Below are 24,118 nucleotides of genomic sequence, written 5' to 3' on the forward strand. Positions count from 1 at the left end.
ATCATTTCTGATCTAAGGGTTGATGGTGATTAAGGGTTTGGTGTTTTCCATTTTCTGTTGATGGTTCCCAAGGGAGCTTTTATAGGAGAGGGTGGAGAGATGGCTTATTCTTCTCATCATCAAACGAGAAGAGTCCCTGGCCTCCTTTACTGGGCCATGATGAGACCAGGCTAGAGATGGAAGTGCTGTGTGCTCTCACTGATTCCCAAAGGGGTTCCATTGACTGGAGGAATGGAACTGCCCCTCCCTGTCATGACTGCTATAGCATTCTTTTGGCCAAGTGGGGCCTTCCTGAAGAGCCCCAGTACTGATGCTGGTGGAGGGTGTCCTGCTGCTGTTTCAGTTCCCACAGGGCCAATGCTCAGGGCTCCAGAAACATTTGGAAAGGTCCACGTTGCTGCTCCTCTCCCAGCGGGGGCTAGGGAAGGTGTTATCTAGTCTGCAGAACTTCTTCAAATTTTTAAAATGTTTTGTGATAGAAATTTTTAATCCTGTGCAAAATAGAGGAAAAAGTAAAAAGAATTCCCTGGTACTTACCGAGCTACAACAGTGATCAACCCTGGGTTGCTCTTCTTTCACCTATACCCCACTGGATTATTTTGAATAACTTGTTTCATTTATAATCTTCTCTGTCTCGTATTTCTGCAAACCCATTCTGCAAACTGGTAATTATATCTCAAGGTCTGATTAGATTCGGATACAACTTTTTTGTGAAGAATACTTCTGAGGTGTACTGAGTACTTCCTGTTGCATCATATCAGGAAGGAGGCAGAGGACCCATGGTTGTCCTACCTTCTGTGAAAGTCAGATTAATTAATGGTGTAGTTAGAGTTGTAGCTCCATCATACACATTCTCTTCAGCCTTTCATCTAATGTTTTGAGCAGCCATTGCTGGTCTGCCTCAGTGCATTATTTAATCAGGACTTTCCTGTGCATTTTTTTTTTTTTTTAAGATTTATTTGACAGAGAGAGAGAGATCACAAGGTAGGCAGAGAGGCAGGCACAGAGAGAGGGGGGAAGCAGGCTCCCCACTGAGCAGAGAGCCCTATGAGGGGCTCGATTCAAGGACCCTGAGATCATGACCTGAGCCGAAGGCAGAGGCTTAACCCACTGAGCCACCCAGGCGCCCCAGGACTTTCCTGTACATTTACATAGCAAAGAATTCCTGTTACTTGTAGCCTACACTCTTTCCGCGCTGCCCCCCAGCCCCACACAAACAGGTATTACAGATATCCCTAGGCCTTTGCCCTTATTCTGTACCTTCATTTCCTTCCTTATCAGCCCAAGATGGCCTTAGGATATCTGCAGACCAGGTACTCACTCAGCTTCACTGAAGACCTTTATTTCTCTGAGGGAGGGTCCTTACTTGGAGTCTGTTCTCACTGAGACAATACTCTCTCTCCCATGAAGTTTCTGGGTCTGTTCTCTCTGAATCTTGCTAAGCCCATGCTTGAGCATGGGGAGAGTGAAGGCAGGTCCAGTGTTCTCCTCCCCTGGGAGGGAATTCAGCAGGGGCTGAGTTTATTTTACCTTCCCAGGGATTTCTAAGCAGCCTTCTTCTCTGCTGAAGACAGTCTTTCTCACTTGTTTCCTCAGCTTCCTGCCCCAGCCTGGGCCCTGGCAGGGACCCAGGCCCGATTTCCTGTTTAGCTGGGCTGTGGGTTGGGAGAGTTGGAGGAGGGGAAGGGCAGTCAGCTCTAGCACTCTTAGGCCCTTTTCTCTTTCCAGCCAAGTTTAAAAACCTACGAGAGCCAGAACAGAGCCATCACCTTGTGGTACTTTAGCATTCCTGTTCTGTTTAAGATCTCCACACTTAGTTTCTCTCCTTAAAAAGAAAAGATTGTGGAGACTGTCTTCTGGGTGCATGTGCCCCCAACAAACACAATGCAGGTACCATGGGTGCTGTGAGCTAGCTAACCAGAAAGGCAGACAGAAGTTGAGAGCTGCTTCTTGCAAGGCTGAACCCACTGCTGCCCACAAGAGTACTGTACCTCTACCACGCCATCTTACTAGCTATTAATCCTTTGTCACAGGTCCAGTGCAGTAGAGAATCTGTTGCGGCAGAAGATGTGCAGGCTGGCTAGGGATTTGGCCATGCAACAGTCAGAAAACATTAGGAGTTCTGTAGTGACACCCTATCACCTGTAGAGGATTTCTGATGAGAGTCTCATAGCCCTGAATGCCCCACTCACATTCCTCTTCATGCCTAGTTCTTCCCTGGGCAATGAGGATTCACAGGGCCTCATTCTGTCTTGAGAAGAGACCTGTCACAGATTACTTTTTTGCTCCTTTCTCCCAGGTGACCACAGCAGGAATTGTGTGAAGACCTGTTCCGTATATCCCCTATGAAAGGAGATAGCAGAGGAAGATGTTGCCAAGTAGTAGGGGTACCCTGTGCAGCCCCTGACATTTCAACAGCTTCCCTCTTGTTCTTATTATAAAGCCTCAAATCCTTAATATGGCCTGCAAAGCCTTATGTGATCTGGCTCCTGCCTCCTCCAGCTCACCTTGTACTACGTTTACCCCCATCACTGCACCCAACCTTATTGGCTTTTCCTCTATTTCTCTGATGTCCCAGGGCCCATTCTGTTTTAGTGCCTTTGCACATGTTCCTTCTGCCTGGAATGCTTTCCCTCTACCTTCTACCATTTGGGGTTCACTCTTACTCATCCTTCAGATCTCAGTTCAGCTATAATTTCATCACAGAGGGCTTCCTTCAAACTCTAGATATTGTCAGTGGCCCTCTTCTTATTGCGGTTTTTCGTTTATACTTAAACATATGTTTGTATGATTACTCTACTCATATGGGTCCTTCTGAAGGCCACATTTCATGAAGGCAGAGATTATATCTATTTTTACTTCCCATTATGTCTCCTGTGCCTTGTAAGGTGCCCTGCACACAGTAAACATTCACTAGATATCTCTTGAATGAATGAATGAATGAATGAATGAATGAATGAATGAATGAGTGAATTCAGTCTTATCTCCTTTGCTTAGTTACTCCATGTCATATCCGACTGTCATAGTCAACCCTACACCCTGTGATGTGTCCCCAGCTGCTTATGGGCACTTACTAGGTGTTTTCCACCAGACACACGTTTCACTTAATCCTTTCAACAATATGAAGAAGCTATACTCTTAATCTACAAAGAAGACAAGTGAGACCCCAAGGTCACACAGCTAATAGCAAAACCCTTATTTAAACCCACTTGTGAAGGCAAAGCCTATGCTCTTAAGCATAACACTACACTGCCCCCTTTTGGCAGTTTGGAGAGTTGTCACAGGTTTTTTCTGTCGCAGGGCTTTTTCTGTCACAGGGTCCTGGTTAATTTCAACACTAAATCAATAATTTTTGGAACTTAAAGCCCTTAAAAGCCATGATTAAGTTCCAGGTTTCTGCTTTTAGGCCAGACTGTGGAAGTATACAGGGAAGAGAATTCAACCTGGACTCCCCAGTGTCCCAGGATGCCTGTGTCTTTGGGTCTGTCTCCCATCTGTTTTCCTTAGGCCCTTTCTAGCCTGGAGGGCTTAATGCAGTGTCCTATTTTAAAGAACAGAAAGGCCAGCTGTTAAAATGGCCTGATCTACAGTGTTCTGGGAATAAACATGGCCTGATTAAGACTCTAGGAAAGATCATTGAGAAGGGGAGAGTTTGTCTCTTTGTGATTTAGTCACTAAAGATAGAGTTCTGGAAATTGGCTTCACGGCTTTCCTAGGAAACTGAGACTCAGGAAGAGGGCAATATCTCTTGCTGTTGATTAGAAAAACTTCAGTTAGTCAGTATCCCCAGCTCCTTTTTAGTGGCTAGGGAATTTGGGACTGATGAATACTGTAGACTAGATGGAAACAAAGTAAGCGAGGAGAGAGCAGCATGAAACAAAACAGAACAAAACTCAGCTACCATTTGTTATATGTGTCAAGCATGCTGTGAACCATTTTACATACAGAGTTTCATGTTATTTTAACACTGGCCCTGTGAAGTGGGTGATATTACATGCCTTGAAGGGAAAGGGATGTTAAGAAAGGTAATTTGCGGGGCGCCTGGGTCGCTCAGATGGTTGAGCATCTGCCTTTAGTTCAGGTCATGATCTCCAGGTCCTGGGATTGAGCCCCACATTAGACTCCCAGCTCATCGGGGAGTCTGCTTCTGCTCTCCCTCTGCTTATGATCTCTCTGTTTCTTTCTCAAGTGAATAAATAAAATCTTAAAAAAAAAAAAAAAGGTTTTAAAGAAATGTAATTCACCAAAGGTCATACAACTGACTGTCATAGAACTACTCTAGGTGTTTCTGACTTCAGAACCTGAGTACTTTGCGCACCCTGTTGCTGAGAGTATATGCTGCTGTAGCCTCTCTGGAAAAACAACTGCAGTACAATGTGTGCATACCCATTGACCCCCCTCAGCAGTTCTACTTCCAGGAATTTATTAAATTAAAGAAACAGACAAGTGTATAAAGACTTTTTAAATAAGATATTATAGTAGCTATAAATAAATAAATAGTAACAATATTATAACATTATAATAGTTATAGTAGATGCAACATTATGATGATGGGAGAGGAGAAAAAAAAAGAAACAACATGAATCTCCATCAGTGGGGATTAAGTAAATAAATCATGATACATCCATCCCACAACAGACCTATAGGCAGCCTTTTATTTTTATATTTTTTAAAGTTTGATTTATCTATTTGAGAGAGAGAGAGAGCACATGTACATAATCAGGGGGAGGAATAGAGGGAGAGGGAAAGAAGATAGACCCTGCAGGGCTCAATCTCAAGACCCTGAGATCAAGACCTGAGCAGAAACCAAGAGTCAGAGGCTTAGCTGACTGAGCCACTCAGGTGCTCCTCGGCAGCCTTTTAAAAGGAGGAGATAAAATCTAATATAAGATCTAGCATGGAAAGATGTTCAAGATATATATCTTTTTTTATTGTGGTAAAATGCATTTAACATAAGAGTTACTATTTTCATATATCATTTGGAATATGGATGATATGATTCATCTTTGCCTACCCAGGAGATAGAGCCTTTACCTCATAATTCCCATATTTTTCAATCAAGTATGCACATCAACAAGTTATTGAGATGAATTGTCTAAGGAAATGCTGCCAGATCCCTGGATGCCACCTATCTGTACAGTCTTATTTCTGCTGGACACCCCATGCTCTAAAGTGGACTGGCAGCCACACTTGACTCAGTTCTTCTCACTTCCTTCTCAGGTTCTGCAGAGCCCTGTAGCTTTGGGGAGGCAGAATGTTTCTTTGAAAAGAGAATGCTATATCGCCGATCAGATACATTTCTGTTTCTTATTTCCTTTTTAGAGCTCTCCCAAAGTCTCACTTTCACCATAGAAGAGAAGCAAGGGAACAAAATGATTCTCATATTCCCCAAGGTAAAACCATGACACTGATGTGTCAACATTCTGAGTGGTTCTCTTTGGCTTCTGGCCTTCCTTCCATAAGTGTTGCTGCTCATTGTGGTTTTCAGTATGGTGTTTTAATGAGTAAAGTAGGAAAGAGGTCAGGAAACTTGGGACCTAGCGCTGGCTAGGAGACGTTAGGGAAGCTGATTAGCCTACAGAGTTTTAGGTTTTTTCCTCTCTAAGATTGGGCTAACGAAAAGGTGCTGGATTTTTAGGGCAGTGAAAATATTCTGTATGATACCATAATGATGGATACATGTCATTTTACCTTTGTCCAGGCCCATAGAATGTACAAAACCAAGACTAAATCATAATGGAAACGATGGTCTTTGGGTGATTTTGATGTATTACTGTAGGTTCATCAGTCATGACAGATATACTACATGGTGGAGGTTGTTGGTAATAGGGGAGGCTATGCATATGTGGGAACAGGGGTGCATGGGAACTCTCTGTACCTTCCCCCTCAATTTTGCTCTAAACCTAAAACTGCTTTTCAAAAAAAAAAAAAAAAAAAGAAAGAAAGAAAGAAAGCCTTTATTTTTATTTTTTATTTTTTAAAATATTTTATTTATTTATTTGATAGAGATTGATCACAAGTAGGCAGAGAGGCAGGCAGAGAGAGAGGGAAAAGCAGACTCCCTGCTGAGCAGAGAGCCTGATGTGGGGCTCGATCCCAGGATCCTGGGATCGTGACCTGAACCGAAGGCAGAGGCTTTAACCCACTGAGCCTCCCAGGTGCACCAAAAAGCCTTTATTTTTAAAAGAGATGCTATTTCTATCTCTTAGGATTGTCAGAGATTTAATGAGATAATAAGAAAAAAGCTTTGAAAGCATATGTTGCAATGCAAACATAAAGATCTATATTCTTCTGGACTTAATCTTTTCTGACTTGCATTATAAACTCTTAATTCAAGAAGCATGTCTTTAAATCTGTTTGCTGTGATGTAGCAACTTAATAGAGAGATATAAAAGATACTGAACAATCTGGAAATCCACTTCATTCTTTTTTTTTAAATTAATTTATTTATTTTCAGCATAACGGTATTCATTATTTTTTCACCACACCCAGTGCTCCATGCAATCCGTGCCCTCTATAATACCCACCACCTGATACCCCAACCTCCCACCCCCCCGCCACTTCAAACCCCTGAGATTGTTTTTCAGAGTCCATAGTCTCTCATGATTCACCTCTTCTTCCAATTTACCCCAACTCCCTTCTCCTCTCTAACACCCCTTATACTCCATGATATTTGTTATGCTCCACAGATAAGTGAAACCATATGATAATTGACTCTCTCTGCTTGACTTATTTCACTCAGCATAATCTCTTCAAGTCCTATCCATGTTGCTACAAAAGTTGGGTATTCATCCTTTCTGATGGAGGCACAATACTCCATAGTGTATATAGACCACATTTTCCTTATCCATTCATCCATTGAAGGGTATCTTGGTTCTTTACATAGTTTGGCGACCGTGGCTATAAACGGTCCTATAACGCTGCTATAAACATTGGGGTACAGATGGCCCTTCTTTTCATGACATCTGTATCTTTGGGGTAAATACCCAGGAGTGCAATTGCAGGGTCATAGGGAAGTTCTATTTTTAATTTCTTGAGGAATCTCCACACTGTTCTCCAAAGAGGCTGCACCAACTTGCATTCCCACCAACAGTGTAATAGGGTTCCTCTTTCTCCACATCCCCTCCGACACATGTTGTTTCCTGTCTTGTTAATTTTGGCCATTCTAACTGGTGTAAGGTGATATCTCAATGTGGTTTTAATTTGAATCTCCCCGAGGGCTAGTGATGATGAACATTTTTTCATGTGTCTGATAGCCATTTGTATGTCTTGACTGGAGAAATGTCTGTTCATATCTTCTGCCCATTTTTTGAATCAACCTGAGGGGGGCACCTGGATGGCTCAGTCAGTTGAGCATCTGACTTCTTCCGCTGGGGTCATGATCTTGAGGTCCTGGGATTAAGCCCCAAGTCAGGCTCCCTGCGAAGTGGGGAGTCTGCTTGTTCCTCTTCCTCTCCCTCTGCCCCTCCCCCTGTTCATGCTCTCTCTGTCTCTTTCTCTTTCTTTCTCTTTATTCTCTCAAGTAAATAAATAAATAAATCTTAAAAAAAAAACAATCTGGGAAAGGCAGAGGGCAGAGGAGAGTCAGAGACTCATTCTGTTTTAACCATTTGGCATTGTTTTAATTATCCCCATTTAACATACATAGCTTTTATAAGTTAAAGAAACTAATAGAGATTTTTTTGATGGATTAAAATGATAGAGTTAGAGGTAGAGATAGAAATTGGAAGTCGTCTGCCCATAGAGCTAACAGCTGGGGCAAAGAGAACAAAGAATTTGGAAAGATGAACAATTGGAGAAGCAACCAGATTGTCAAGTTGGGCCATGTTGTTAAAACTACTGAATGCCAGATCAAGGAGTTTTTAAGTGATAGGAGCCATTGAAGGGTTTTGAATAAGGGAATGATGTGACAAGAGAAGTGTTTAATTCTCAGAAGGGTAATTTAAGAGTAATGTGTAGGATGAGTTGGAAGAAGAAGAAATGGGGTGGGGAGATGAGTGGGTTACCACTGCAGTGATCCTGAAGTATGTTGATAAGGATCTGAAGCAGGATGTTGGTTTAGAGAATACAGAAAAAAGGGGCACCTGGGTGGCTCAGTGGGTTAAAGCCTCTGCCTTCAGCTTGGGTCATGATTCCAAGATCCTGGAATTGAGCTCCTCACTGGGCTCTCTGCTCGGAAGGGAGCCTGCTTCCCTTCCTCTCTCTCTGCCTGCCTCTCTGCCTACTTATGATCTCTGTCTGTCTAAAATCTTAAAAAAAAAAAAAAGAGAGAGAGAATACAAAAAAAAAAAAAAAAGGAAACAAAAAGAGAAAAAAGAATGTTACTATATGTTCATGCTTAGCTTGTCAGAAATATAAGGAGGAAAGAGATAGATTAAAATGACCCCCCAGGCACATCAAAAGGAGATAGGAGCCAACTTGAAAAAGGTTCCAGTAGCCAAAGCTGAAACAGTTTGAACAACAAAATAAATTATGGTAGTATTGGATTATCACCCCCCAAAATAAAATAAATGTATATATATTAATCCATACTGATATAAATAGTTCAACAAATAAATAAATGAGGGAGAAAGAACAAATCTTCAAGAATTATGATATTTATATAATTTAAAAGTTTATTAGAATTTATTTAAAAGTAGTTTTTTAATAGAATGAGAGAAATTTAAAAATTATCCTGAGAACATCATAGTAATAATGCTGCTGGCAGGATCCACTGATTGCTAAAACTAGTGGGTGAAATTTCAAGGAGAAATAAGAATTTGCACAGCCCATAAGAACTTCTACCAAAATATATATTAATTACTGTAGTAATCTTAACATCGTCCACAAATTCTTTCATACTCCTCTAGAAAGTGGAACTCAATTCTCCTCCCTTGAGTGTGGCCTGGACTTAGTGACTTGCTTCTGACTAATGGAATATGGTCAAAATAAAAGAAAAATAGACACTTAAGTGGAGAAACCTGGTAAACACTGCCCTAAATGATTAAAATTAGTACCACCAACAATAAGTCATATACTCCCTGATAGGCTGTGATACAAGGACAATTCACCTAGGTGGTATTTTTCCCCCCAAATCCATAACTTCTGTCTAATCATGAGAAAACACAGCAAATCAAAATTGCAGGAATTTTTTTTAAGATTTTATTTATTTATTTGACAGAGAGATCACAAGTAGGCGAGAGGCAGGCAGAGAGAGTGGGGGAAGCAGGTGATGCGGGGCTCGATCCCAGGACCCTGAGATCATGACCTGAGCCGAAAGTAGAGGCTTAACCTACTCAGTCATCCAGGCACCCCAAAATTGCAGGAATGTTTTAAAAAATACCTGACCAGTACTCCTCTAAAGTCAAAGTTGTGAAAGTCAAAAAAAGAGGAAGAAACTAAGGAGACCATGGAGACATATCAATGAAATGCAATATGGAACAGAAAAAGGGACTTTAATGGAAAAACTGGAGAAATTTGCATAAAGTCTATAGTTTAGTGAATAGTATTGATTTGTTCAACGTAGAATTGATCAACGTACATGGCTGCTAACATTAGGGTAAGCTGTGTGAAGAGTATACAAGGATTCTCTGCACTTTGTAATTCTTCTATAAATATAAGACTGTTTCAAAATAATAAGTTTCTTTAACAACCTTTTATGTTTTGAGTTCATTTAACTGGCAAAGTGGTTTGTGCCATTAACAAGATAAGGGTAGTCAACAGGAAGAAATAGACTAGGGGAAGGGTATGACATCAGTGAAAGTCATAGGCAGTTGGAAATGTGGGTCTGGAGCTTAAGAGGTCAGAGCTAGAGATATAGATTTGGGTGCAAAACCGAGAGAGAGATATTTGAAATAATAAGTTTATAATATAATATTATATTTCCACATGCTGAAAGAGCATGTGGAAAATGAGTCAGTGACCACACTAAGGAGAGGATCTATGTCTAGAGTATCAGAGAAAGAACAGTAGGGAGGGTAGTCGGAACAGATAGGGATAGGATGTTTTTACAAAAGCCAAGGGAAAATAGAATCTCCAGAAAGATCTGGTCAGCACTGTCTACTGATACTGAAAGGTAATGGATGGTCACTTGAGAAAAGACCATTGCATTTTATTTAGGAGCCCGTTCTGACCTCAAAGAGAGTAGGGTTAGTAGAGCAGGTATGGAGAGGTGGGGGTGGTAGGCATAGTACTCAAATGCCCGGGATGTAGACAGTGAGGAAGTAAGCTTGCCCAAACCAGACAAAGGAACTTGTGGGTGCCAAGAGGTAAGGAACACCTGGAGGAGAGTGGGACAGGAGAGTGGAGCACTCCGGGCAGAGAGGTAGAAAGTTCTGGCTAGAGGAAGCAGGCCAAAAGGCTGGGGCCCAAAGTTTAAGAAGAGGAGAGAACCTTGACCAAAAGAAGCCCCTGCCATTTCCTGGCTGCAGAGCTCAGGCTGAAAGCTAAAGCCCTGGATAAAGAACTGCCTTTTTTCCCCTTTCTGAACTAGGAGGCCATTTTATTTCCCAAGTCCCAACTAACATCACTGTGGCCTGGAAAGTTAGGCCAGATAGAAGATGAAATAAACTGAGCTTACTCATCCTCTCTTCAGCTTTTCTTTGAGATGGAGAATAGTCTGGTTTTTAAATTAGGCATCAAGCAGTATTAGAGTGATTTCTTGTGTGTGTGTGTGTGTGTGTGTGTGTGTGTGTGTGTGTGTGTGATGTGTAATAAAAGCTGCCCTTTATTGACTGCTTACCAGGCATCAAGCGCTGTAGTAAGCACTTCATATACAGTATCCTATTTTATCCTCCCAGCAATCTTTTGAGATGGATACTATTATTTTCCTTATGTTAAAGGTGAAAAACAGGGTGGAAAAGCTGAGCACTGAGACCTAGAACTAAAGTGGGGAGACTAAAGAAGTGCAGGCCACTGAGGCACTACTCATTCTTCCAGCTCTGATCCACTGTTGTACCAGGGGTCCAGTCGAGTGTGTGCCTGCCTCCTTCCTGGGTAGGCCAGAGATCCCGTCTAAATAGCCATCTACAGCAGCTCCGTACTCCAGCTGGTCAGATGGGTGTCCAGATCACTGTTGTCTCTCAGGACATTGACACAGTGACCAAGTGGTACTGGGGTCACTACAGTTGGTGTAACTGGTTCAGGAGCTTTGGAATAGTGTTTGGTAGCTTTATCCTTGGCTATGCCAGAAACCCATCTCTCAAGCAGCAGCTCTTCTCCTGTGCTATTCTGGGCTTTACCCTATCTGAGGCCATAGGGCTCTTCTGTTTGATGGTCACCTTCCTCATCTTCGCCATGTAGGCTCTGTGAGGGTCTCCTACCCATCCTGCTGCTTCAATTCCAGGCCATGCCTATACCAGAGTGAACTAAGCTTTACCATTAAACACAGTATCTCTCTAAACCTCCCCCCATACACACCAAGAAATTTATGAAAACCAGATCCAGTGAGGTCAGAAATTTGATCATGATCACACAGACAAGTAAATGGCAGAGGTGGAACTTACTCTAAGACTCATACTTTTAACCACTGCGCTATACTGGCTTTTAATAACACTTGTAGTGTGGGTGTGTGCGTGCACACACGCACATGTGCACAACACACACAAACACACACACAAGGGCCCAGGCTGTGTGGCAAGAAGTTAACATGGGATATAGCTCTGGATGGTAAGATTTAAGGTGATTTTTTTCTTCTTTTGTGCTTATCTTGACTTTTTACAGTGACAATATATTACTCTTAAAATTAGAAAAAAGCAATATCTTATTAAGTTTTAAGTTTTGGTATTCTTTGCGAGATTTCTGTAATATCTGTGGTGAGAACCAAACAGTACATTATGCTCAGGTGTGGACAAAGGAGACTGTGCCTTCTCTGTAGTAGTACAGGCTCTGCAGTGACAGAGCAGAAAATCTGGCCTCTGTGTATGTGTGTGTGTGTGTGTGTGTGTGTGTGTGTGTGTACTTGCACATGTGTGCAGTGGCCACTGAGGTGAGGGGAGGAGTAACTGATCTGTCTGAGGATGTGCCACATGGAGACCTCTTTCCCTTCCCTGTGACCAGCCACCTTGTCCCTGAGCCAGGCCCATTTATTCTTGAGCTCCCCGAGGGACTGGGAGATAAACAAACACCAAGATCCTCAATTTCAACCTCATCCCTTATTGAAAGTCTGGCCAGCCAACCAGGCTGCTAGCAAGGAGTCCAGCCTGCACCCATAGAGAGTGATTTGAGTTATGGTGGAGCTACTTCAGGCAATGGGTCCAAGCAGAGATAGACAGAGAGTAGCCAGTAGCATTTAAGGTCGGCATTAACTGGCTTGTGGGGCTCTTGTCCAGAGGCTCCAAGATCTTCAGGTGGAGGCGGTTCAGAACCTTGGACAGCTCCTTAAGGAGCCCAGTCTCTCAGCCACAGTGCCCAAGTCCTTAAGGCCCCTTTTTATTTAATTTTGAATAGCTTTCTTATACATGTCTCTGACCTCTTCTGTCTCCGAGTTCAGTCCTATGGATCCAGGGACCCCCCCTCTTATCCTCTCCAGCCCTTGTCCCACTTTCCTCCACACACATCTAGCCTGACTCGAGCTCTTTCTTGAGATTGCCATCGCTCTGAAGGTGAAATAAACAGCATCTGAGCTGTCCCTGGGCAGGACTGCAGGATTTCAGAGGGAGGAGGTAAGAATCTAGTGGAACAAGGGAGTGTTAAAAGAGCCTTTGGCTCTAATACCCCTGCATTCTGATCTTTAGTCTTGTGTGTGAGGCAGGGGAAACTAAGAAGAAGCACTGAGCAGAATTCAAGGCCTGAAGCTAGAACATTTCATGAGCTATCACCGTGCAATCAGTCTGCCACTGACTATGCACCTGATTTAAAGATACCTCTTTTTAGGGAAAGAGTATTGACATAGGTGGTTGGGGGCAAGTATAGCAAGTAGAAGCAGAAATGAAACTAGTGAGTCCAGAGGTTCACAGCCTGCCACCCCCACCCTAGCCACGCACTTGGGCCCTTGGCAAAAGAGAGTTAGGTTAACACTGCAGAGGGGTTTCCTTCCTGATTCCCCAAATCATCCAAAGGAGGGGTTTGTGAAGAATCTGGAAGGGCAGAGGAATCGAAGTCACCTACTAGGGTTTGGATTTTCTAGTTGAAAGCTCCTTCTCTACTTCCAAGCCTCTTCCATAGCTAAATGAATCAAAGCCAACAGATGAGGCTACTGTGCTCTCACTTGGATTGCCTTAGCTGGTGAGTGAGGAGGGTAGGTAAGTTTACCTGGACTGAAGGTAAGTGAAAGCACTCATGATCCCATCCCTCCCAACGAGCCCTGCTCTGGGCCTTATGTAAGGCTCTGCATTGTTTTCTTCACCTCTCATAGACTCCTGGGTCCTATATGAAAGAACTGTCTGAGCTAAAAAGGCCACTGTATGCCTTACACCTCAAAGAACTTCCTGGTCAAAGAAACAGTGCTAAAGCAATATGAAGCCAGCAGAGAACAGCTGCAGGCTCCCGCTTTTAGCACCACTGGTCATAATGGGACAGGCTAGGGCAGGGAGAAGAAAAGAGCCTTTAGATTTTGCTGAGCCGTGAGTAGACCTGACAGAGTTTGAACTGGAAGGAGTAGGGCTGCCTCCACCCCACCTGAAGAGGTATAGCTAGATAACAGTCCTGGAGATGGGAGCATTGACAGTGTAGTAACTAATTTAGGGATGAAAAGATACTCAGAGGATCTAGATACAGACTATCCCTCAGGCTGGCTCCTCTCATGTGTTGAAACTGTTTTCTAGCTTCCAGGATAGGCCCTTACTGTGGGATTAAGCACAGGCTATCGACATATAAGGAAGCCTGGACAAGAAACAAGAACAGATGAGGACTCTGTCAGATCCCAAGAGAGTTGTTTGTGTTGGTTTATGTTCAAGTAGAACAGGTCTAACCTCAGCCAGAACTTGCTTTTGGCCTGTTTTCTCAGGGGCAAAGGCTCCCCCATGTTTGCCTTCCCTAACAGCGGATGCTCTGTATTTATTTTTATTAGGAGCAGTGATTATGTGACCACAAACCTTACTAAATTGAATATAATCCTGAGCATTCAGAAGAAACAGTTCAGGACTCAGGGGAAGGAGCAGCTGGCTGGAAAGAAGGGCCCATGAATTCTAATCCCAGGGCTGCCATCTGGCATTGCCCTGGGACAACTCATTTACTCTCTTCCCTGGAGGCTCTTTCTGGAATCTCAGGCCTGAATAAAAACAGACCTGGGAACTGTGAAATGACCTGTCTAGACTCCAAAGTCAGTGCAGTTCACAGGCAAAACTGGAATCCACAGGCCCTATTCTCCAGCTAGAGGTATGCTTACAGTTCAGGGAGGTTTCTTGTGTTTTCCTTTGCTGTCTCCTTCCAAGCGCTCCCATGCCTTGGATGCTTTGCTGCCTGGTAAACATGGTTGTAAGCCTCTGGTTGCCAGAAAGCAGTTTGAGCAGACAGGATCAGAGCAGCTCTGCTCCCATCTCCCTCCAAAGGGTTTTCTGATGGTTTGATTCCAAGCTGGCTTCCCACTCCCCTAAAACTTTGGTGGTGGGAATGTGTATCTGCAAACAATATCTGAACCTGGTCCTAGAGTCTCAGACAAAGCTGTTTGCTCAGCTGATGATCAGTCCCCCTAGAGGGCAACCTGAAGTTGGGCTGCTGTTTTGGACCTTAAGTGAGTTCTAACTAGGACAACCCTTCAGGTGAGTGAGTAAGTGAGGGTTTGGGGACTTCTACTTTGGCTGTTCTCCAAAATAACTTCCTGGAAGGCAATCTTTCAGCCCCCAGCCAGAGACTTACATAGAGAAGTGGCCCTACAAAGAGCACACAATACAAGATCTGGCTGGGACACCATTAGACAAGGCCCTGGCACGGCCTGGCAGCCACCAGACTTTTGCCACCTCTGTCACAGAAAAAACCTTGCTGTGGCTCAAACAAATGGAAGCAATCTGTTTGCCTGTCATCAGATTGTGTTCAGTCTCTGTGCTAGGCACTGGGAGGACACAGTAGAAATAGGCATGGCCCCTGCTTGCATGAATGTTTATTAAATAAATTATACAAATATTCAAAGTAAAATTTGATAAGTACATGAAAGAAATGGAAGGAGGTGGTGCTGTGAGAGTATACTATAGGGGGACCTAACCCAAACTGGTATTCGTGGGAACTTTTTGATAAGAGATGATGTGTCTGCTGAGGCCTGAAGGACAAATAAGATGTAGCCAGAAGGGGAGCATGAGGCAGGAAGGCTCTTTGTGCTCTGTCGGGAACAAAGACCAGTGATGCAAATTATGGTAATCTGGGGGAAGAGTGGCATGGGTTGAGGTTGGGGAACTGGGAGGGAAGGCAAGCAGCTGTCTGTCTGACAAATTCGTAGCCCAGTTGAGACCCACCCAAACTGCTGTGGCACACCCCCTGGGGAGGCTGGTGCCTCCTCCATATCCCCAGCATGGGGGACTCTCACAGGGATGCCCAGGAGAGGAGCTTCTAGCCGCAGCTTGGGGTTCACACTAGTGGAGTGGTCACCTGGCAGCAGAGCTCAGAGGAGGGAGAAGGAGGGGCCAAGAAGGACCAGACACTTAACTTCCCCTACAAATGCTCTCTACATTTTTCCATTGCTTTGAGCTGTTTATTAATATACGACAGAAGCCATCTCTGCATTTTGATGGTTCTGCTGGGAATTCCCACTATCATCCCCCTCCTGTGTTAGATAAAAAAATGTCAGCTTTCAAAATTTCCTACTTGGATTTCAGAAACTAAATTGCATTACTATGTCCGGTGAGACGGCGCCATTCCCTGTTCCTATCTGCATGCTCCAGGCACCATGAGGCTGATAACATCAGCGTGTCAAAGCAGCTCGATCTGGACAATTTGTAACTGGCTGGGGCTGGGGCAGAGGGGGTGGGTGGCAAAATTCTCTTAGAATCCACAGCAGCCCAGGGTTGACTGGATTTTGGGGTTCTTTCAGTACACCACTAGTTCTCCTATCAGTAGAGAGAGAACTTTTCCTGGTCCCACCTAGATGTCACAAGGAATTGAGAAGTACTCTCCTCAACACTGATAGGATAAAATCACTGAAGAGCCAACGGTTTTCCTTGTAGTTTTCCTTGTAGTAGTGAAAGATAGAAGAGAATTGGGAGAAGAGTGGAAGTCATAATAGGAACAATACAGGTCCCTACTGCCTGTTAAATTAGGTGTCCATGTAGAATCCAAAACACTCCTGGAAATGGTTATTCTCTGCTTCCATGAAGCCCAGATGTGAGGCCTTGTAACTAACCTTTTGATTGCCGTGAGGTTGTGAAGCAAATGAAGAGAAAGCATTGTTCCCCTGCCAGGAAACACAGGAACTTTTGGGGTTTCTTTTCTAGTTGTAACCACCATTTCACTCTATGGAACAAACATTCCTTTCACAGCAAAAATTTTCAACTTACTGGGTTATTTCAAACACATCAAATAGCATAAAACATTCATTCAACTCTGGCAACATTCACAGACCCATTTTTGTATATAAGGAAACAGGCTCTTCATTCCCAAAACATGATGTTTTCAAAATGTAGTAGCTCCCAAGGTCAAGGTTTTGGGAGGAGTCAGTCCAACCTCATTGAGATTGCCAGGGCCAGTGCAAGCCCAGTTTTCCTGCCCGCTGCCCCCTCACCTATAGGTTCTAATGTTTGGGTGCAGGAGACAGACCTAGTATCTACCCTTAACTCTAATTGCACATATCTTATCTTCTCTTACAGTAGAGGCATGCAGTTTACTGACTCCTTCACTATATCTAAGGGATGAATTAATAATTAAGTCAAATTATTCTTTTTTTAAGATTATATTTTTAAATAATCTGTACACCCAGTGTGGGGCTTGAATTTAACAATCTGGGATCAAGAATTGTATGCTCGGGGGTGTCTGGGTAGCTCAGAGGGTTAAAGCCTCTGCTTTCTATTCAGGTCATGATCTCAAGGTCTTGGGATTGAGCCCTGCATCGTGCTCTCTGCTCAGCAGAGAACCTGCTTCCTCCTCTCTCTCTGCCTGCCTCTCCGTCTACTTGTGATCTCTGTCAAATAAATAAATAAAATCTTTAAAAAAAAAAAAAAAGAATTGTATGCTCTACTGACTGAGCCAGCCTGGCACCCCAAATTCCTTTTTTTTTTTTTAAGGTAAACTTTTTGCCCAGAGTGTCTGGGTGGCTGAGTTGGTTCAGTATCTGCCTTCAGCTCAGGTCATGATCCTAGAGTCCTGGGTCAGGGCCCCACGAGGGGCTCTCTGCTCAGTGGGGAACCTGTTTCTCCTTCTCCCTCTGCCGCTTCCCCTGCGTGTGCTCTCTTGCCTCCCCCCTCAAATAAATGGATAAATCTTTAAAAAAAAAAAAAGGTAAACTCTATGCCCAATGTGGGGTTTTAACTCATGACCCCAAGATTAAGAGTCACATGCTCTACTGATTGGAGCCAGCCAGGCACACCTAAGTCAAATGATTCTTTAGTTTTATTAGTGTATTTTTATAGAAAAGTATTATTGAAAGCTTTAAAAGTGAGAAATCATGATCACTACATAACCAGACTTACTTGGAGTATAGTTTCCAATGCTGAGCCTCTCCTGGATGTCCATGGTTGGTAGAGCAGGTGTTTCAGATTCTTGAAAAAACTCAAAGCAGTGGTGCCTGGGTGACTCAGTCAGTTAAGTATCTGCCTTCAGTTCAAGTCATGGTCCCAGGGACCTGGGGTCCTGGGGTCCTGGGGATCAAGCTCTGCATTGGGCTCCCTGCTTAGCAGGGAGTCTGTTTGTCTCCCTCTGCCCTGCTCATGCTCTCTCTCTTGGTCTCTCAAATAAATAAATAAATAAATAAATAAATAAAATCTTAAAAAAAGAAAAAAGGAAAAGAAAAAAGAAAGAAAAAGTTCAAGAAGCCTATTTGGTCTGTGTAGGCCTCCTGACTAAAATACTAGAAGCCCAGGGCTTTTATACATTTTGCCCTGGCCTGGGGAGAATGTCCCAAGGCTAAGTCATGGGACTGTGGTACAGCCAGAATTTGGGGCAACTGCAACCCCCTACCCCAACCAGCTTGCTTCTGCTAGCCTCCTTTGTCTTCAAACCACTCTTATGCACACTTCCTAAGAAATAGCAGACTTGGGGTGCCTGGGTTGCTCAGTGGGTTAAGCCTCTGCCTTTGGCTCAGGTCATGATCTCAGGGTCCTGGGATCGAGCCCCCCATCAGGTTCTCTGCTCAACAGGGAGCCTGCTTCCCCCCTCCTCCTCTCTGCCTGCCTCTCTGCCTACTTGTGATTTCTCTCCCTCTTTCTGTCAAATAAATAAATAAATAAAATTTTTAAAAAAGAAAAAAAAAAAAAAAGCAGACTTGCCATGCTCTCTAGACCATGGCTAGACTTCTCTAATGGGGCTTATTTCTGGGGAGTCTCAAGCTTCCCAAGTATGAGACACATAACACTGAGAGAAAAATAGAGTTTCTGCTAAAATGTTAGCAAACCACAGAGTAAACAGTGAGTCTTAAATTCTCTTTTCTGACATCTTCAAGTATCTGGCCCTTCTCCACTGGCTCCTACCTCGTAGCCTCAGCCATCCTCCACTCCTGTCTCTCTTGTCATATAAGAGCCCCTTGAGAACTCTGGTTCTGTTTCTCCCTGTTTTACATTCTCATAGCCCTATCCTTCCCAGACATCCATGACACCAGGTTCTCCCTGGCCCTTTGCTGTCAGTCCTCTTCTGTCTACCCCTTCAGTATTAGTGTTCCCTAAGTTCTTCCCTCTGATCCCTCATATTTATAGGTACACACACACACACCCTGAAACCTAGGAGTCATCTGTGCCTAGGTCCTTCTCCTCAAACCCAGATCCAGTCAGCCAACTAAGCCCTAGCAGTATGACCTTAATACGCATTTTTTCTCCAATCCCATTATTTTCCATTAAAGTCCAAAGTCCTGATTGTGATTTCCAAAGCCCTTTATGATTTTAAGTCTCCCTCCTCTTCTGGTCTTGTCACTCGCACTTCACCCCACCACTAAACATTCCAGCAAAACTGTGCTATTCCTTTCATCTGAGATGGCTGTTTTCTTGCCTTTGCTTTTCTTTCCCTACTCCTTTCTTCATCTGGTTCATTTCTATCTCCTACTCATTAATGCCTCAGCTTTCTTTGGAGAATTCTTCCCTGATTCCCCAGGGTAGAATAGGTACTTCTGTTCTGTGTACAGACAACACTATGTACAAACCTCTGTTGTAGCACTTGGCATATTATTAAACATTATCTGTTTATTCATTTGCCTTATATGCTGGCTCTTCACCAGTAGAGATCATAGTATCTTTGTATCTGCAAGTACCTAGAATATAAATGGCCCTAAAATTTAGTACCAGAACTGAATTGGTGACTGAGACTCTTTTTTTTTTAATTAAAATTTTATTTATTTATTTATTAGCACAAGAGAGAGAGAGCAGAGAGCTGCAGGGAGCAGCAGGTAGAGGCAGAGTGCTCCCCACTGAGCAAGGAGCCTGATGTGGGAGTCGAACCTGGGCCCAGGGATAATGACCGGAGCCGAAGACAGACGATTAACTAACTGAGCCACCCAGATGTCCCATGACTGAGACTCTTTCATCTCCTTTTTAAAATACTGTCATCTTCTTTTCTCTTCCTGGGCTCAGCATTCTCAGTCCCCAGTGCTTTTTCTTGCTTGCTGCTTCCTGCTAGTGTGTCTCTTTCTCTATCCAGAGGCAATGACTGCTTCGGTGACTCCAATATTTCCTTCTTGCAGAGCACTTGTTGAGCAGAAGGTTGGTAATCAGAAAGTATCCGTGCCATTTTCTGAAGAAGGGCTTCAAATGTGTGTAGAGCCCTGGAGACAGGATGAAACTAGCACCAGCCTTCCAAGTACCTGCTTTACAAGACAGCAGTCCCACAGCTGCCTAAGTTCTGATGTGTTGTTAATCTCTTGACTTTATCTGATGTCTCTAAGAAGGGTTTGGGTATAAGAAATGACAAGTACATTTTAGTGCCAACCACCTTCAAGGCATGATTTTGAATATATTACTTTAGATAAACTGGTTCTTCAATTTTAAAATGGGAATGATATTTACCTTATTTTTAGAGGAGGATTAAATGAGGTAATATATACAAACCACCAAGCACCATAGCTGTACATATTGTTAGTAACAGGTATTGGAGCAATATTAACTAAATGATCTGCTGAATTCCAAAAGAACCACACCTGGTCTGCATTGTTATGAACAACTCCCTGCCTTGGCCTAGCCAGAGCTCTTAGCAGACCTGCCTCCCTGACATAAGCTTTGGGTCCTCTCCCCTCTTTCCTCCCCCACCAAATCATTGTCCTCTCTTGGCACTAAAAGTATAAAACCAGGTTAAGGTGGAGGCAGAGGGCTGTTTGAAATGTTGTCTGGGGCTGGTATGGGTGCAGAGGGGGTGGCCTAGAGCCTTGAGGCCTAGAGCCTATTCAAAGTGTGGACCCTATTCAGAGCATTGGTATCACTTGGGAGCTGGTATGAAATATAGCCACTTAAGCACCATTCAGATCTACTAAACTGGAATCTGCATTTAAACAGTATCCCCAGGGCGCCTGGGTGGCTCAGTGGGTTAAGCCGCTGCCTTCGGCTCAGGTCATGATCTCAGGGTCCTGGGATTGAGTCCCGCATCAGGCTCTCTGCTCAGCGGGGAGCCTGCTTCCTCCTCTCTCTCTCTCTGCCTGCCTCTCTGCCTACTTGTGATTTCTCTCTGTCAAATAAATAAATAAAAATATTTAAAATAAATAAATAAATAAATAAATAAATAAATAAATAAATAAATAAACAGTATCCCCAGGTGATTAAGAAGCAGTATCCTACAGGCACACAGAAAAGTTCAGCAGGTGTGGAGGTACATAGACTATGTCAGAACTCTGTAGACGAGATGAAGGCTACACAGGTGGGGAGGAGCTGTGAGGGAGTATAGTCAGAGCAAAGGAGGTGTTCCTCAGAGGTATGGGCTATGGAACTGTAGGGGGCTCTTTGGGTAAGTATTGGTTATGTATTGTTTCAGGGCCCCTTCCTGTAGATGCCCCAGGGGTGAGATTATACCTTTGAGTTAGCTGGGCATTGCCACTGCACCAGCCAGAGTGACAGAGGAGTAGAGAAAGGCTCTCTTCCACCATAAGCCTGGGGAGACCTTCCAACAGGGACCCCAGGACCATCTAGTTCAGCAGATAAGTACTATTTACCTAAAAAGATGCATAACCAGCAACCAGCTGGCTTCACAGCTGAGAACTTGCCTCGAGTTTGTGCTGGGCTAGATTCTTCCCTCCCCCTACTCTTCCTTCACTAACTGGCAAGTCTCTCTCTCTCTCTCTCTCCCCCCCCCAACACACACACGCGCACGCGCGCGCGCGCGCATGCAATGCTGATTTAACAGAAACTCAGAGCTTTAGGAGCCTTTGTAGAGTTAAACCTGTCTTTCTCCTCTCTGACCTCCTTCTCTGGGCTGGGCTCTGAGCCTCCAGGAGCCTTTAACATGAACATCTCCGCTGCACAAAGCATGCCCCATAAGAGTGATGGCAGGCCCCAGACTTGGCTGGAAGCAGCAAGAATTTGTTTTACCAGAGCCACCATATCTCCCTCTTAAGCACCCTTATGACTCTGAATCTCTTTTTGGTTTCCCAATAGAAACACCTCCCAGCCATCCACCTAGAGCCTCTTGACCTTTCTCTGTGGGAGAGTTGTTTGTGCATCTCAGTAGTAAAGGAAAGGACCTATTGTACTTGCCTCCACCCCCAGAAACAGAGTAGGCTAAATGCCTGGTAGCATCAGCAATAACTAAAAGTCGTTAGAATAGAGTCCTAACCCTAAGCCTCAACTGTCATTGTTCTTTGCCAGCCACCCAATAGGTGAGCCTCTGGTTTCACCAGGTTTCTGTCCAGGCCCAACCCTCTATGTTAGAGAGGATAACAAACCATCACCACCATCACTCTCTCCTCTGTGCTTCTACTACCCTTCATGCATTCCTGACTCTCATGCTCCTCTTGCTGCCTTAAATGGGCCATTCTGTGTTCCTGTCTTCTTTTTACAGTTAGACTAAGTCTTCTTGGCAAGAATCTGGTCTTGGTATTTTTTCCTCCCCAAAGTACATTGTTCCCTGCCTGCCAGATGTTGGTATTCAATGACTATCGAGGTTTTTTAACAAGTGGTGAGCTCATTGATATTTAATTATTGGGATGACAAAAAGGAAAGAAGATGAGACAGCTCTGTCCAAGGAGCTAAGCTTTAGAGATGCAAGCTGTCTTTGTGAGCAAAAGTGCTTGCCAGGCATAATGAAGGTTGAAGAGTTAGAAGAGGCTGAAAGGTGAGGAAGAGGTAGGAAATTACACAGAAGGGAGAAGCTGTTTGATACCAGCCCTCTGAGTCCTTTGTTCATTGCAAACAGGTAGCTTTTACTCTTCCATGTCCAGAGGAGAAGAATCAGAAATGGCAATTGTGTGAAGACATCCCATAGACTGCCAGATTATTACTTTGTTTTCTTGGAAAATAAGGAGTCCAAAAGATTCATGAACCAGGACAGGCTCAGGCCCTTGAGTGATTGAAACTTACCAAAAACTCTCCAGTGAGATTTGGGGCCAAGATCCAGGTGAAGATCCACAAGTCAGTCTGGCCTAGACCAAATGTTAATGTTTGTTGACATTCTTCCTGCATCAACTTCCTACCATATGTGGGGCTGAAGGACCATCTCAAGGACTCTCCAACCAAATGCCCTCTATTGATTCCTGGGCAGCCTCTTTCCTCAGTGTTCTGTACTTCCGTCCTTACCTTGGGATACTAGAATTCATATCCTGGAAGGAAACTGAAAGATCCTTCGGACATGATTCCTAAAGCTTTGTTAGCCCAATATCTGGTTCCCTTCTTGCCCTCCTCTGGGCCCTACATAAGCAGAAGGACCCCAGAAACTCAACCCAGAATCCCTTGACCCCTCCAGCTCCCTTGATCTTAGAATAATTTCTCCCTCCTCTCATAGGCTTCATCTCCAAAGTCTGTGTTAGCTGAAACTGAAACAAAAAAGAAAGAGAGAGAATAAAGAAAATAAAGAGAGAGAAGGGACTGCCTTCTATCCACTGCCCACCCTCACACATTTTCTTCTTCTGCCTCAGGCCCTACCAGTCCATTTTCTTACCTTTTTTTCATAATGTAAAATTTGCCATTTTAACCATTGTTGATCTATTTTTAAAGAACTTTACGCCTTCACCCCTTTTGCCATTAAGTGAGATAGTCTTCTCTATAGAGGTGGAAATGGGGGCCAAGGGAGGTAGGCAGGATAGGGAGCTTGGAAACCCTCTAGGTCACAAGACTGTATCGGCCAAGACCTGTGTCTCTAGCTAGTCCAAAATAAGGCAGAAGACTCTTGAACATCTGGTTCAGGGTACAAACTTAAGGATAGGGATGAAAGTCACAGGGGCTGGGCCAGGCCAGGTCTCCCAGAAGAACTAAGGTTCCTTAATTCCTGGCTCTGGCTTCTGCCTCTTGGGTTATGAGGCTTGTCCCCTAGGCCTTTATGTCCCCTAGGCTTCCCTCAAGACAAGCTGCTACAGTGGGTGTCCCTGAGTTGAGGTATTTGTCCTATCCCCCAAAGAAAGGCTTTTTAGTCATAGGGTTCCAGGTGAGTAGGAATGGGAATGAATAGCAGAACATCAATCTGGGACAGGCAATCCATACCATAAAGGAAGCAGAGCAGTATTCTAAATCTTTTTTTTTTAATTTATTTATTTTCAGAAAAACAGTATTCATTATTTTTTCACCACACCCAGTGCTCCATGCAATCCGTGCCCTCTATAATACCCACCATCTGGTACCCCAACCTCCCACCCCCCTGCCACTTCAAACCCCTGAGATTGTTTTTCAGAGTCCATAGTCTCTCATGATTCACCTCTTCTTCCAATTTACCCCAACTCCCTTCTCCTCTCTAACACCCCTTGTACTCCATGATATTTGTTATGCTCCACAGATAAGTGAAACCATATGATAATTGACTCTCTCTGCTTGACTTATTTCACTCAGCATAATCTCTTCGAGTCCTGTCCATGTTGCTACAAAAGTTGGGTATTCATCCTTTCTGATGGAGGCATAATACTCCATACTGTATATGGACCACATTTTCCTTATCCATTCATCCG

General features: G+C 43.8%; 1 protein-coding gene and 1 pseudogene across 6 annotated transcripts in view; both read left to right on the forward strand.

Moving 5' to 3' along the window:
- The window catches only part of FAM219A (family with sequence similarity 219 member A), a 56,433-nt gene that overhangs the window by 14,603 nt on the left and 17,712 nt on the right, over positions 1-24,118 (forward strand). The window lies entirely within an intron of this gene.
- LOC116570839 lies at positions 1,288-16,924 on the forward strand (annotated as a pseudogene).

Source organism: Mustela erminea, chromosome 12 (assembly GCF_009829155.1).
Source record: "Mustela erminea isolate mMusErm1 chromosome 12, mMusErm1.Pri, whole genome shotgun sequence".
Lineage (NCBI taxonomy): Eukaryota > Metazoa > Chordata > Mammalia > Carnivora > Mustelidae > Mustela > Mustela erminea.